Raw genomic sequence first — 13797 nt, 5'->3', positions numbered from 1 at the left:
CTCCCGTAGTCATACAAAATCGCACCACAGATCGTAACTCCTGGTGCACGTCCAGGTTGTCTAGCACGCAGACAGGTTGGTTACAGGCCCGCAACTGTCCTGCTTCTAAGCTTCTAACCAACACGCGGCCGTCATTGGCACCGACACAAAAGCAGCTCATCAGAAAACACAACAGACCTCCACCCTGGAATCCAATGAGCTCTCGTTTGACGCCATTGACGTCACAAATCGCAACACCAATAAAAAGTGGTGCGACATAAACGAAAACTGGTAGGCGAGTTCGTAAATCTGAAAGAAGATGTGTTTCCAAATTTCCCGCCAGTCGCATACGCTGCAACGGTCGTGAGCGTTAGTTACCTTTGAAATTCGACGTGGTGAGCTGATGTTAGTCAAGAATGCCTTTACGGCAATAAAGAGACCGTTATCAACACCTCTAAGATTTTCAACGAGGTCACGTAATAATATTGAGAGAAGCCGGGTGTTCCTTCCGCGATTCAGCAGAAAGCAGGTGCGCATATTTCTAGAACAAAAGCTTGTGGTTGAAATGACATGATTATAGTCTACTTTTCAGAGACAATTTGTTAATGTGTACTTAACCTAAGTAAGTCAGCCAGAGCATAGATTCTATTTATGCCTCGGCATATAAAAATGTAGGCAACGGCCTTGCCGCAGTGGGTACACCGGTTCCCGTCAGATCACCGAAGTTAAGCGCTGTCGGGCGTGACCGGTACTTGGATGGGTGACCATCCGGCCCGTCATGCGCTGTTGCCATTTTTCGTGGTGCACTCAGCCGCGTGATGCCAACTGAGCAGCTACTCGACAGAATAGTAGAGGCTCCGGTCAAAGAAAACCATCGTAACGACTGGGAGAGCGGTGTGCTGACCACTCGACCCTCCTATCCGCGTCCTCAACTGAGGCTGACACGGCAGTCGGATGGTCCCGATGGGCCACTTGTGGCCTGAAGACGGAGTGCTGTACAAAAATGTAATTTACTGATCTTCACGAAAAAATTGTTATAAAGTCAGTGTGATTAATTGTATATCCAAATGTTCAGCAAGAAATGCTTCTATTGTCCTGCAGTTTTCATCGTATTAAGAGTTCACGTTTTTTAGGTAGAGCAGTGGGATCTTTATGAAAATCGTCAGTCTTTTTCCAGTTGTTTACAGGCAAGTTACCTTAAATGTGCAATACATTTTATAAATTATTATGTTTAAGACTGTGTTTGTGTATATCATATCTATACAATCATTTCCTAACTGACTGAAGCAAGAACCTGAAAAAAAGTTTTAAAAATATGTAAGGCACTTGCCAATTATCTGCACTACACATCTGCAACAGTAGCCTGAAAACTACTGTCAAGCAAAGGGTAGTCTGCATTACACCACACACTTTATACGTATTGCTAAGGCTGTGTGACATCCTTCTCGTCTTTGAAGAAAACGGAGACGCTTTTAAGAAGCACAGCGATAGAATGGGTTACCAATGCTCTCCATACGAAAGGACGTGACTGAAAGCAAACCTAATTTCAGTTGAAAAGTTACTGACTAGCTCGCTCCAAAAATAGACAGAATGGACTTGTGTAGAAGTGCACCTCGTAGGCATATTTGTCGTCTACGAATAATACTAATGTTATTTTACGCCTATTTATTTCACTTACAGTAAAACTGTATGAAAGTGTCATGATTTGTAAATACGCGGACGATTCTGAATTCGTTTGTAAACTGTCAATTACATTAGTCACGAGCCGTTACTGCGCTTGTTACCTCTGACGAACAAGGGCCTCACCGAAGGTGCCCTCTTCAGAAACGAGGGACACGAGAGGCTGCAGACCGTCTTGTTTGGCTGCGCAAGAGCGGCGGTCGCGACTTGCGTCGCTCCTAAGCGGCCAAGTGCTGCCTCGTTTTCCAAGGTCGCGCCAGGGGGGTCGCAGACGGCGACTTGGAAGTTCGCAGGGCCGCTCTATTCGTGGAGCGCAAACACACGCCATGTTTGTCCTGCTAAGAGCACGCTGTGATGAAGCCCATTAAGATATAAATAAACACAGCGCCTGCGAGGGGGCTGATGGCAGAGGGCGTCTACGACCATCAGCCGGCAGCGGCAGCTCATTCGCGTGTTCTTCTCACAAGCTGCAATCCCACCAAAAATCAAGAGACTTCTTTTTTCCTGGGGATAAAGCTGTTTGCGGTGTGAAACTGAAAATCGTGGAGATTTTAATGGCATTAAAGGACCCAAAACCAAGGGCACTTACTTAAGTTTCTGTGTGATGCTTTGTTCAGCAATTAAGCCACTAATTAAAATGTTAAACAATCTGCACAACGATTTCCTAGGTGTTCCTGAGACGAGAGAGAACGGAAACAAAATTTTACTTTTTAGGTACGGAAGTATTTCTGTGTGGCTTTAATTTTAACGTAACTCTTCTCAGTTTATAATTATAAACTTGCACCAATTTAGTGGAAGATACGAGGGTGAGTCAAATGAAAACCATAAATATTTTTTTAAATTTTACTTATTGTGCAGAAATGGTACAAAGCTGTATCACTTTTCAACATAATCTCTCCCACGCTCAATGCAAGTCCTCCAGCGCTTACAAAGTGCATAACGTCCTTTAGAAAAAAATTCTTTTGATAGTCCGCGCAACCGCCCATGCACCGCGTGGCGTACCTCTTCATCAGAACGGATCTTCTTTCCTCCCATTGTGTCTTTAAGTGGTCCAAACATATGGAAATCACTTGTTCTGTTCGAAACCTTTGGTTTTGGTGATGAGGAATGGCGCCATTCCTTGTTCGCTCTCTTCTTCACAAGCATCAACAGGTCGTTCTCTCATTTCAGGAGTCAGCTGCCGTGGCACCCACCTCGCAGACACTTTGTGAAACTGGAGCAGATCATGCACACGTCGTGTGCTGACCCATGACAAATCTGTCAACATGCTGCAACGTCATTTAGTGTCACTCGGCGGTTTCCTTCACTACGGCTTTAACTGCTGCAATGCTCTGTGGAGTCACAACTCGTTGTGCCTGACCTGGACGAGGAGCATCTTCCACTGAAGTCACACCATTTGCGACCTTCCTACTCCATTCGTACACTTGCTGCTGTGACAAACATGCATAACCGTACTGAACGTTCATTCGCAGATGAATTTTAGTAGGTTTCACACCTTGACTACGCAAAAACCGAATAACAGAACGCTGTTCTTCTCTGGTGCAAGTCGCAAGTGGGGCGGCGATCTTTATACTGATACTGCGACGGTATGTGAGCATCTGCACTATGCTGCCACCTACAGGCCATTCTGAACGCTGTTTGTAGTACGCTTACCAACTTACAGCATAACGGCGCGAAAGTTCGATTTGTTATTACAAATTTAAGGTTTTCATTTGACTCACCCTCGTATATTTCTTTCCATGGAAGAGATTGCCATGGATACAAAAGTAACGTTGCTTGGAGACAGATATTAACCATACAGTTTGTCAAAATGCATGCCACCAACTGCCAAAAACTCGTTTCGATATCTCGAACCGTTTATGAAATATAACAGATTCTATGAATAGTTCACTCTTGTTGTGGCGTGGCACGCGCAGGCGGAAGTGGACGTGGTACAAACGTATGTCCCATTTGAGGCAGAAATAAATCTCCTCTCAATTTAATTTTAACCATACTTAAGTATGTTAGATACATTTGGTGTACAGAAGTATATGAGTTAACATGCACCAAATGTAACTTCATATCGACTCCTATTTTTTATTACAGACTACTCAAATTCCGTAAGGTGGAGTCCTTAATTTCGAATTATCACAATATCTATGACCATTGATGACAAGATATACAGCATGCTGGCGTAAGCTGTCGCCAGCACGCCGGTCGGCAAAGACGTAGTGCGAAGATCGATTGTAGGTGCTGGATCAAGCAGCCTATCACAAGAGAGGCCAGAGACACACCGACAAGCAACAGGCCGCCTACGCCCTCTCGACAACAAGAATTTAGACCGCCGCCGCTGACCACAGGGCTCACTCAGTCTGTCAGTCACTTCGCAGGTTATGACGGTACATAGTGACCAGATTAGAATAACAGCAATATTACCGTGCAAGTTGACTATTACCGATAAGCTTGTACCATGAACATGGACTCTATTGAAGTTAAGTAGCGTCTTCTTGTAAATGAACAACCTTCCTAACTCACTGTACATTTGTCTTGTAGAAAGAGGATACCAGCCACCCATAACAACATCCTCTCCATTGCTTCCTTGAGGTACAAGGCTCTACACATAGTTCAACATGGAGCTGCCATATGGGGCTTTAAGAGAAGAAAGAATGTTTCTCTATTGAATAGTTTCTTTATTATCGTTTGAGAAAGATTTAAGAGCAGCTGGCATGCATCTGCAACCCCTAGTCTACTACCACTGGTGCTTCTCTCCAGCTCCACTGTGGACTGCCCCATTAGGCTTTTTTTTTTGTTTTGGGTTACCAGTTCTGTGACTGCTCTGATGCAACCTAACATGATTTCCTCTCCTGTGTAGAGCTGTAAAACGACCATAGGCTACCTTAGACAACCATAACCAAGTGTAGACTATGGTTGTTTCCCCTAGTAGCTTTGGTCAGTTAAAGGCACCCACATTACCTGTACGTTAGGTGAGATGCGTAGCGATAGTTTTCTGTAAGCATGCGATCAATGCCTTATGCTCTCTCTCCGTCCGAACAGGCCTTGGAAGGCCCAACGGTACCGACCGATCACTGTGTCATCCTCGGCCCACAGGCGTCACTGGATGCGGGTTGGAGGGGCATGTCCTCAGTACGCCGCTCTCCCGGCCGTATGTCGGTTTACGAGACCGGAGCCGCTACTTCTCAGTCAAGTAGCTCCTTAGTTTGTCTCACAATAGCTGAGTGCACCCCCCTTGCCAACAGCGCTCGGCAGACCGGATGGTCATCCATCCACAATGTCTTACTAGATCACTTTAAAAACTGAAGCAGTGAACCGCCTAGAATCTGAGTGAGGATATATAAAGGGGTGGGCAACTTAACAGAACATAACTATCCTCCAGCCTGTTACTTATGAATGAACGGTATTTATAGTGAAACAGGCACTGTCAATGTTTAATTCAGATTTTATTCGAAAATTATTGATATGTAACATGAAACAGAGAGATGTTGTAGAAAATATAAAGAAAACAATACAGCCTTACCATATAGAGCAAGAAAGAGCAATTTCCTCAACAAAAAGGTAAAATAAAAAAACACGAAAACAAATATATTCAAACATTGCTTCAATACTTTGCCGAACTTATATAAAACAAGTTTCTGTTATTCATGAACAACTTTCGCACCTGGCAATAATAACAGGAACTTCTTGCCATTGACTATGACGAAGAACATTCTATTAAGTACAAAATAACAACAATAATTACATATTTTTTATGTCTGTGTTTAAAATCTGTATGTGAATCAAAAGTAATTACTTTGATTACAGAAAAGCGCATTTTATTACTTACAAAATGCGATTTAATTCTGTAAGGACGTAAAGTACACAATGAGCTAACACAGAATGATGTGTGGTTCTAACTGCAAAAAAAAGAGGAAAAAGAAAAAAAAAAGGGGTGAGAGAGAATTCGCCCGCTCCCAGTTTCTCTCTTATACATTCATTTAAGTTTCTTTCCCTGCCAATGCTAACGGCACTACCGGTAAGCCTACGATTTACTACATTATTTACGTAGTGTATGAAAACAACTGAACCATAGTTTTGGTAGAGAGCAAACGTACTCCTGTGCCGTTCTCTTAAGCTTTTAGCAGCCTTCACATCCAACGTGCTCAATTATTTCCTTCCCCTACTGTTTTTAACTTCGAATGCTCCTATAGTGTCACGAAAGTTATCCCTTAATGGCTGTAAGGATACCGTAATCGATGTCCTACCCAACGATGGTGAGCCTTAGCTACTGGAACTTTCTGTCGTCTCCGGCCTTTCTCGCCAGATAGGGGATTGCCGACTTGCGCGGACAATGGCAGTTAATAGCGAGCGTCCGAGGTTGTACGCAGTAGTGGTGTGGGGTCGGTCGTGTGAACATGTAATTTTGTAATAAGAGTCGTGAGTGAGAAATACTCAGTATTGAATTATAAAGTGGTTTTCTTTAACGTTAGTACTGCCATTAGACTGTTGTTTATTTACAGTGTTACATTTACACTTACCTGATGATGGCACTTTGGAGCCGAAATCATGATTGTGCAACTGTAAATGTAACACTGTAAATAAACAACAGTCTAATAGCGATACTGACTTTAAAGAAATATATTATGACCGTGGTCCCGCATTATGAAAAAATTGTAAAGTGTTTAATAGTCCACCGAGAAAAACATTTCGTTGGCTTTTTTTAGAGCGATTGAATTTTTGAATTTGTCACTTCCATGAGTGCGATACACTTAGGTGTGTTTTCTATTGTTTTGAAGTTGAATAAACTAGATTAAAGGATATTATCTTTTATTTCAGAAGAATCCTGAGGATAAATTTCGCAGTAAATGATCACATCATATACAGGTAGCCTGCAGTTTAGTTTCACTCTGATAAAATATTTTCCTTTAATTCGTGAACTGAGTTTGCTTGTGTTCACTGGCTAGTGTATTTGTCGAAATGTGGCGAAGCCATCGGCACAAAGCCTTTTGCGTTGTGGGAGACACCCTGAGGGGCGGCTACTTGGAATCTTCTGAAAGCTGTAAAGCGCAGAAAATTTTCCGGAAAATGTGAGCGGCGCTGCGGTCTGCAGGTAAGATCTTCCGGGGGTCGGAGGCATGCAATAACACACACATTAGGCCCGCTTTGGGAATTTCACAGTATCGCGCACAGCACCACTTCGTCGAGTAAAGAGGATGCGTCTGGATAATCTAGTCAGTCATTTCGGCTGCAGGCATAATCTTGCAGAGGACGCGGGAGCGTAGTCACACCAAATCGGACCCGCTTCGGTATTTCTCCACCCTGTCACATTGCGCCGAGACTTGGAGATTACTGACCCGAACTTTGATGCAGGAACACAGCACACATTTGACTGGACAGTTCCTAAGAAATCAGCCAGAGTGGGAGAACGCCTTTCGTAGGGCAGGAAGCGACAGTTATCTTGCTTTGGCCCGAGCTACCACCTTTTCCAGGGTGGGGTTTGTCTATCATACTGCAGTAAATTTGTTTAAAGTGAAAAATTAAGAGACTGGTAAGAATAAAATTTTTGGAAAGGAGAAACTATGCTGGTAATTGTAACTTTCTGTCTGATCGAACAGCCAGCAATTATTGGCGGCTTCTCGGAGAGAAGTAAGAGGAGAGTCGTTGTTAACTTTACTGTTCATCTGGATGGCGACCAACGCGCATCTGAGTGGTAGTTTTGTAATGACGGGGACCGATGTGGAACGAGTTGCACTCATTTTCTTTTGGGGAGCGGCGCGCAAGATATGGGATTTCTGCATGATTCCATAGGCAGCGCACGCAATACATATCTCTCCTGCAGTGTCTCAGGTAGTCAGCCATTTCCTCGCAACTTAATATTGGTATGTTCAGGTAGCACCAAGAGGCGAGACGTTACTGATGTTTTCTAAACATAGTGCAGATAAAGTCCTATATCAAAAGTTTCTAAGCAGCCTGAAATACAGAAGTGAGAAAGTATTACAGAACTCTATGCTGTGCAGTTCTACACTATCAGATGCTCGATTTAAAAAGGTTACATGAAATGCCTCATTTTCAGAAGAGCTGTTACAAATTCGATCCAAGCGGTAAATAACTACTAGGACGAAACCGTTAAGAGTTTCATCTTTTCTGTAAAGGATGGAGGTTAGAATAACTGCATACGCGCTTTGACCATCACATCACTTTGACCATCAGATAGTCAAGAGTGGGCTAGTAGAACGTGGAAGTTTGTTTCCGAAGCAAATGGAGCTTTACTTTATGAATCCTTTACTAACCAAAATCTGTGTTCCGTTTTTTTGGGAGCAGATTAAAGGGTGTATGCCAGACTTGTCAGTTGCAGCTCAAAAATATTTATCTCTGGTTGGAAGTTCTGTTGCTTCTGGAAGATTAGTATCGTCTTTCTATGATACTGTTTCTGAAGGAAGCAGTCGACTTACAGGTCAATACATTATAGAACGAGTATTTATGTACAGAATGATCAATACATATTAGCCAATAGATTAATTCATTATTAAAATTCTATTTCATGTAACTGTTCCTTGTAACTGTTGCATTTTGCCTACTATACAAACTGTTCATTTGAATTTTTAAAGCGCATTTTTATTTTGTCAGCAAAGAATCAGTTGTATTCGAATTCCTATTAAAAATTAGATAAACATGTCTGATGACAAAATAGGTTTTTATGTATATAAATAAAAATGTACGAGTATTAGTTCATTTCTGCAAAATCGTAAATCTCCAAAGTTCGTGACCAACTATTTTGAAATTTTGACACAACGTTGCATTCGAATTCGCTCGTGTTTTTATGTACCTACTGTAGCGCCATTTCGAATATAAATGTATATATTATATATAATAAATAGAAATGTAATATATATATATATATACCAGGTGATCATGATCAAAAAGTCAGAAGTCAGTATAAATTTGAAAACTGAGCAAATCACTGAATGATGTAGATAGAGAGGTACAAATTGACACACGTGCTTGGAATGACATGGGGTTTTATTAGAACCAAAAAAAAAAAAAAATACAAGTGTTCAAAATATGTTCGACAGATGGCGCTTCATCTGATCAGAATAACAATAATTATCATAACAAAGTAAGACAAAGCAAAGATGATGTTCGTTACAGGAAATGCTCAATATGTCCACCATCATTCCCCATCAACAGCTGTAATCGAGGAATAATGTTGTGAACAGCACTGTGAAGCATGTCCGGAGTTATGGTGAGGCATTGGCGTCGGATGTTGTCTTTCAGCATCCCTAGAGATGTCGGTCGATCACGATACACTTGCAACTTCAGGTCACCCCAAAGGCAATAATCGCACGGACCGAGGTCTGGGGACCTGGGAGGCCAAGCATGACGAAAGTGGCGGCTGAGCACACGATCATCTCCAAGCGACGCGCGCAAGAGATCTTTCACGCGTCTAGCAATATGGTGTGGAGCGCCATCCTGCATAAATATCGTACGTTCCAGCAGGTGTTTATCAGCCAGGCTGGGGATGATGCGATTCTGTAACACGAGTGTCATGCACAGTGACTGACGTTTTGCTGTCCAGCGCCATCTGTCGGCCTTTTTTTGGGGGGGTCTAATAAAGCCCCATGTCATTCCAAGCACGTGTGTCAATTTTTACCTCTCTATCTACCTATACACATTATTCCGTGGTTTATTAAGTTTTCAAATTTATACTGACTCTTTGATCACCCGGTATATACCATATGACACTGCAGTTGGTACATAAAAACACGCGCGTGTTCGAATGCAACATTGTCTCAAAGTTCAAAGCAATCGAATGAAGAACTTTCGGAAATTTACGTTGTCTAAAGGAACATTTACATCTATATAAAAAAAATGTAAATTTCGTGTGTTCAAAATCGGAAATCTCTGAAAGGTTTTCAGTGACTACTGCCAAATCATGACACAACGTGACATTCGAATACGTAATAAATACGTAATTAGTATAATAGTGAACCATTGTAACGTCGTTAGCAAACAGTACAGTTGTCCTTCTGTCTTATCAGCTTACGATTAGAATACTACCACGGCATCTGAGGCGTGCGGAGTGGCCGCGTGGTTAGAGGCGCCATTGCGCGCCCTCTCCCGCCGGAGGTTCGTGTCCTCCCTCGGGCATTGGTGCATGTGTGTGTTGTTCTTAGCGTAAGTTAATTTAAGTAGTTATTAGTCTAGTGACCGATGACATCAGCAGTTTGGTCCTTTAGGAATTCGCACAGGCTGGACTTGAACAGAATCTGAACTTGCAATAACAGTAAACAAGGCCCATGGTCACAGTGATGGAGGAAGTGGAGATGGTCAGATGGGTGGGATGAAATGGATAGAGAAAGCGGAATTGAGGAGATGGACAGAGAGAGGGGGCAGGTGAAGAGGGAATGAGAAGGGAGAGGAGAGGATGGACAGAGAGAGGGGGCAGGAGAAGAGGGAATGAGAAGGGAGAGGAGAGGATGGACAGAGAGAGGGGGCAGGAAAAGCGGGAATGAGAAGGGAGGATGGACAGAGAGAGGGGGCAGGAGAAGAGGGAATGAGAAGGGAGGATGGACAGAGAGAGGGGGCAGGAGAAGAGGGAATGAGAAGGAATAGGAGAGGATGGACAGATAGAGGGGGCAGGAGAAGAGGGAATGAGAAGGGAGAGGAGAGGATAGACAGAGAGAGGGGGCAGGAGAAGAGGGAATGGAGAAGGGAGAGGAGAGGTTGGACAGAGAGAGGGGTTAGGGCATGATGGGCAGAGGGTGCGGGAAGGATGAGGAGGTGGTCAGAGAGAGGCTGAGCAGGAGATGCCCAGAGACAAGGGGCAGAAGGAGATTAGGGCAGATATACAGTTCCTGTACATGTAAGAAACGTGTGCTTTTTCTTTCCTTTCTTTTCCATTTAATCAGACTGAGACGCGGCAGCGTGTTTCTGGGGAACTTATTATTTGTCTGCCATTTCTATAGAATAATAAAAGAGAAAGGAAATTATGGCAACAGCAATAAATTAAAAACTTAACAATTCGTCCATAGTTTATAATAAACTTAGGAAGTAGCTGATCAGGTGTCTGTCTTAATTATGTGCCTTTATGTGCTTGCAGTCCCTGAAAACGGACAACGTAACACGAAAAGTAGCTTTCTCTGACCTCAGTTTTCACCCTTTAGGACTGAATGTTCGTAATGCCCGAAACCAATAAGCGGTATCCCTACAGCATCGCCCCGCCAATCAGTTGGACTGACTGTCCGTACACGGCTGTTGCGAAAGGTGCATCAAGAGGCTGTTTTACATCCCCCGTTCAGTGTTATGTTATACAAGTGCCTTACTGCATATGTCTGCTAGCCACAGGGGAAACTGAGACAGAAATTTTAATAATAACCTGGGACATTGAGATAAATAATAGGAAGATAGAAGCAAGAAAGCGTGATATTTGTTGTGAATTATTTCTACACGAGACAAGGTATTCACGAGAAAATCTGTTGGTGAGAATTTCATCTTTTTAGTATTAACAATACTTTATGTATCGGACTGCAGCAGAATTACAGATTTATTTCGCCAGTCGGCTTACACATTTTTATTTAGTGAATGGTCATCAGAGGCACTTTCTGGTAACCCCTTACACATCTCTTATTTTTGACATATTACAACTTGCTTTTTAAAGCACAACATAGTAGCATTTACTCAACTGAACGTTACCACCACACTGATTCGGTCGTAATTTTACCAAATAAGGAACATCAGATATTTACGCGTATTCTCAATGATTTGATTTCTAAGGCAGTTCCAGAGTGACTGACAGATGGCTGGATACCAGAAGACATAACAAATTAAGTACTTATTGTTGGCAGAAAAATAAACATTATATTATTATATACTAGCTAAGTACGTGGCGTTCACAGGGTTTGTATTTATTCCAGTTCTGTGTTAGTTCGTCTCCTCCTTTCCCTTCTCTATGTCCATCTCCTCTCTCTGTCCATCTTTTAATGGTTCTAATCCTTATAGTATTTCTTTTCAGATAGTAAATCGTGTACCAAGTTTGAATGAAATAGATCCAGGGGTTTAGGAGGAGCTTTTCCCCTGTGACTTCACCTGTGTACGCTGAAGAGCCAAAGGAACTGGTACACCTGCCTAATATCGTGTAGGGCCCCTGCGAGCATGCAGAAGTGCCGCAACACGACGTGGTATGGATGGACTCGACTAATTTCTGAAGTAGTACGGGAGGGAATTGACACCATGAATCTTGCAGGGCTGTCCATAAATTCGTAAGAGTACAAGGGGGTGGAGATCTCTTTTGAACAGCACGTTGCAAGGCATTGCAGATATGCTCAATAACGTTCACGTCTGGGGAGTTTGGTGGCCATCGGAAGTGTTTAAACTCACAAGTGTGTTCCTGGAGCCATTATGTAGCAATTCTGGATGGGTGGGGTGTCGCATTGTCCTGCTGGAACTGCCCAAGTCCGTCAGAAAACACAATGGACATGAATGAATGCAACTGATCAGAGAGGATGCTTACGTACCTGTCAGAGTCGTATCTAGACATATCAGGGGTCCCATATCACTACAGCTGGACACGCCCCACAGCATTACAGAGCCTCTACCAGCTTGAACGGTCCCCTGCTTACATGCAAAGCCCATGGATTCATGAGATTGTCTCCATACCCGCTTGATTCAATTTGAAATGAGACTCGTCCGACCAGGCACCACGTTTCCAGTCGTCAGAAGTCCAATATCGCTGTTGACGGCCCCAGGCGAAGCGTAAAGCTCTGTGTCGTGCAGTCGTCAAGGGTACCCGAGTGGGCCTTCGGCTCCGAAAGCTCATACCGATGACGTTTCGTTGAATGGTTAGCACGCTGACACTTGTTGATGGACCATCCTTGAATTCTATAGCAACTTGGGGAAGGATTGCACTTCTGTCACGTTGAACGGTTCTCTTCAGTCTTCGTTGGTCCCGTTCTTGTAGGATCTTTTTCTGGCTGCAGCGATGTCGGGGATTTGATGTTCTTCCGGATTCCTGATATTCACGGTACACTCGTCAAATGGTTGTACGGGAGAATCCCCACTTCATCGCTACCTCGGAGATGCTGTGTCCCATGAACTGTAACACCAAGTTCAAAATTAGTTAAATGTTGATAATCTGCTATTGTAGCAGCAGTAACCGATCTAACAAATGCGCCCGACTCTTGTCTTACATGGGCGTTGCCGACCGCAGCGCCTTATTCTGCCTGTTTAAATATCTCTGTATCTGAATACATACGCCTTAACTAGTTTCCTTGGCTCTTCGGTGTATATTTAATTTATTTTACACCGATTTCTACAGATATTTCACCTGTACCTTCAGCGAAATTTGCCCTAAAGTATCGTTTTCACACAGCTTAATCTTTATGACATCTTATCTCCTGAACTACTTATCATAAAAGGATACAATTTTGCATATGCATTCAGCGGCATATACGAAAACTGTCTGCAAAATGTGTCACGAATACAGTTCATAGTAAGGAAGTAATAAATTAAAACAACATGCCTGATGCGGCAGTTTTACTGTATGAACATTGGAAAATATAGTAAGGGATAAACTTTTTTTCCTTTCATCCTTTTGTGGAAGGTGTCAGCGAGAAAAGTTTAGTGAAAGTTTGAAATTAGGTGTAAAGTTTTTTTTTCCAATAACTAAGTACTCTCAGTCTCAAATACTGAATGAACCAAGTGTGGTTATTCACATGCGAAGAGCTTGATGTGTGGATTGGTCTTACCACCATGGAGCTTTTTTCTAGACACTAAGTGATATGTGTGCCTTGTTTGGTTCAAATCGATCCAGTAGTTTAGGGCATTTGGAACACACATACATCCATTTTGATAATATACGGGGTGGTCAGAAATAGTATAAAAAGCTTACAATGGTGTTGCAAGGTAGGTTGTGCTAAGATATAATTGTTAAGAAAACAATATGTTTGTTTACATGGGCATCTTCCGCAGCAACCAGTTATTACTGGTTTTCCGTCTTCAGCTTACTGCAATTTAATTAATGAGAATTACACCAGACGCGTTTCCCTTTTATTTACAAAGCGTGTTCTATGGGTATTCAGCAAATTGGATACATATGTTTGTACATTTTTGGTTGTTTTAGATTAAAAGCAGCGTTTTGTTTATAAAGTTGAAGTGCATGATACTTAC

The 13797-nt window shown here is 42.6% G+C and overlaps 1 pseudogene; it reads left to right on the top strand.

Moving 5' to 3' along the window:
• The first annotated feature begins 653 nt into the window (after nt 1–653).
• Nucleotides 654–771, top strand: LOC124796791 (annotated as a pseudogene).
• The last annotated feature ends 13026 nt before the right edge of the window (nt 772–13797 follow it).

This window comes from Schistocerca piceifrons, chromosome 4 (assembly GCF_021461385.2).
Source record: "Schistocerca piceifrons isolate TAMUIC-IGC-003096 chromosome 4, iqSchPice1.1, whole genome shotgun sequence".
In the NCBI taxonomy this organism is placed as follows: Eukaryota; Metazoa; Arthropoda; class Insecta; order Orthoptera; family Acrididae; genus Schistocerca; species Schistocerca piceifrons.
The sequence above is the reverse complement of the archived record's forward strand: the minus strand, read 5'-3'. Positions and strand labels throughout refer to the sequence as shown.